General features: G+C 52.2%; 2 pseudogenes; one reads left to right on the forward strand and one right to left on the reverse strand.

Moving 5' to 3' along the window:
* Nucleotides 1-332: 332 nt before the first annotated feature.
* Nucleotides 333-451, forward strand: LOC111735691 (annotated as a pseudogene).
* A 1302-nt stretch (nucleotides 452-1753) lies between these two features.
* LOC111735690 lies at nucleotides 1754-1872 on the reverse strand (annotated as a pseudogene).
* Between the last annotated feature and the right edge of the window lie 638 nt (nucleotides 1873-2510).

Below are 2510 nucleotides of genomic sequence, written 5' to 3' on the forward strand. Positions count from 1 at the left end.
CTCCTTGCACCCAGCACGACACCTAACGGACACTTTCGAGTGGACACAGCAGGGAAAGGGTGCGGGTCAGGAACCGACCAGAGCACAGGCCACACTTGAGTGACACTGCTCTGACCTCCTCATCTCCACCGTGCTTCATGAATGGCTTGTAAGGTTATTCTTTCCCCGGATGTGAGGGTGTGAAGCGGGAACAGTCAAGAACCCTCAGACAGGATTTCGGAAGACAGAAAATAAGGACTGGGTTAATACATGGGTTTCGAGAAGGAAAAAGGTGACTGGTGTGTACGTAAGTCAGCTATGACGATAATTTATTTATTGAAAAATCATTTCCTGTCTACAGCCGTGCCTCCCTGAACGTGCCCGAGCCCATGTGATCTCGGAAGCTAAGCAGGGTCGGGCCCAGTTAGTACTTGGATGGGAGACCACCTAGGAAGACCAGGTGCTGCAGGCAGAAGTAATAACAATAATAATAAGGGATTGTACGCTGACAAGGTCCTTGCGATCTGTGAGGTCAACCAAGGGATGCCTCGCCTAAAAAATAATAAATAAATACATACATACATACATACATACATACATACATAATTTCCCTTCTTTGGAGTCAGGTGCAACTGCATTTCACTTGGACGTTTTAACGCAGTTGACTTCAGCTGTGCTGCTCTGATGTGTCTGAAGTGGGGAAATCTGTTCACACGTGGTGAGCAGATAAGAAGCAAAGTCCCCCACCTGGCTTAGCAGTGCAGAGTGACAGCAGATCCATGAGGAGCTGCCTCCCAGCGGAGCACACAGCCAGCTGTCTTCATTTCCACCGTCACCAGGACGAATGCCGAACGCACGCTTGGTACGCGTCTCAGCACACGGAGCACAGACGCTCCACACCAGTCAGCATAAGCCAGGCCATGAACCAAGGTGTCCAGGAACATTCGAGAGACACCCTGCCCCAGTGCCGGGAGCCCCTTGGCACCTCACACCCGTGCTGGAGCCTGCCTCCCGCCCTCTCCCATTCCCACAGTGAGTGCCACAGCATGGCCACGTGGTCAAGCGTGAGTCTCGTCAAGGTCAAATTCTATGTTTATCACAGCCTTTCCTATCACAGCCTTGAGTAATTTCTGGTGTTAAATCTTAGGAGCATTAATACTGGGTTTGCTATTTTAAAGTTTAGTCATGTTACTGTTTGGGTTTTGAGTTTTATGCTCAAACCATATTCTCCTCCAAGCCCGGCGATCTTTCCAGCAAGAACCCCCAGGGTGCAGTGGTGCTAAGGTGCTCATGTGCTGCAGCACAGGGGGAAGACCACGCCGTCACAGCTTGGGACACGCAGACGACCACATACCTGATCTGCGACACCAGGGCTGGCAAGTTGCTCTGGAGAAGGGGCTCCGAGAAGACCAAATTTTCAAACAGGTGCTTATTGTGTAGCTCCCAAGTCACCTGGAACTTCTTTAAGTGCTCATTTTCCTAGTCAAAAAAGATAAACACAAGACGTACTGAGCTGATGACTAAAAAGACTGAAGAACTCCCATGACCCTTCTCCCTCCCCCTTCCTTCCCCCCTCCACACAGGCCCAGAAATGCTGTGTAAGAGGAGCGATGGTCCCTGTATGTCCCCAAGTAGACCCTGATGGAGACCACAGCTCGCCAGGGCTCCCTTCTAGTGACCCACACAGAGGAGGAAAGGAGAGAAAGAAGAGAAACTGTCGGCACGTGTTTGATGTCATTCCTTATTATTTTTTTTTTTTTAAATAATTTTTTTATGCCCACAGCACCCGGTCTTCCTAGGTGGTCTCCCATCCAAGTACTATCCAGGCCTGACCCTGCTTAGCCTCCGAGATCAGACGGGATCGGGCTTGTTCAGGGTGGCATGGCTGTAGACCATGAACTGTGGATCCACTGGGGCGTGAACTTTCCGCGCCTTCTGCGTGGAAAGCAGACTTGCTAACCGCTACACTACAGAACCACGTCCTTAGTAGGCTTTCGAATGTACTGAAAGGCCTACTTTTCTGACAATCTAAACGCATACAAATCCTTCGATGCCAAAGGACAACCGCCTTCTTGCCCACCCTGGGAAATCTCCCATGCTGACGGACGCAAGTCACTTCTCCAGTGGTGACACTTGGGTCTTCTGACTCTCTAATGAATACAGGCAGACTCATCCATTACTCAGATAGCATTTAGACATTCGGGAGCACGCCGGCCGTCACAGGGAGTGGCATCAGGAGTGACGTCCCCTTACCCTCAACACAAGGTGAGCAGGACAGACGGCCTTGCGCCCGCAACGCGGCGTCTCCTTTCAGCTCACCTCACTTGCTACAACTGTGGGCCCTGGGCTCCCAGCATGAGCCCCGCGCACCCTTCCCCGTGCTGCAGTGGCCCTCCGTCTGGGGCCCCTCCCCTAATGGAAGCGGGATCTGCAGTCACCGCATCGGCCATCTCCCCCACGTGCGACTCGGCCGCGCTGACACGCTCACAGCTGGAGACATCACTGAACGACCCACACGAGACGATTCCGTC

Source organism: Pteropus vampyrus, unplaced genomic scaffold (genome assembly GCF_000151845.1).
Source record: "Pteropus vampyrus isolate Shadow unplaced genomic scaffold, Pvam_2.0 Scaffold1000005443, whole genome shotgun sequence".
NCBI classification, from domain to species: domain Eukaryota; kingdom Metazoa; phylum Chordata; class Mammalia; order Chiroptera; family Pteropodidae; genus Pteropus; species Pteropus vampyrus.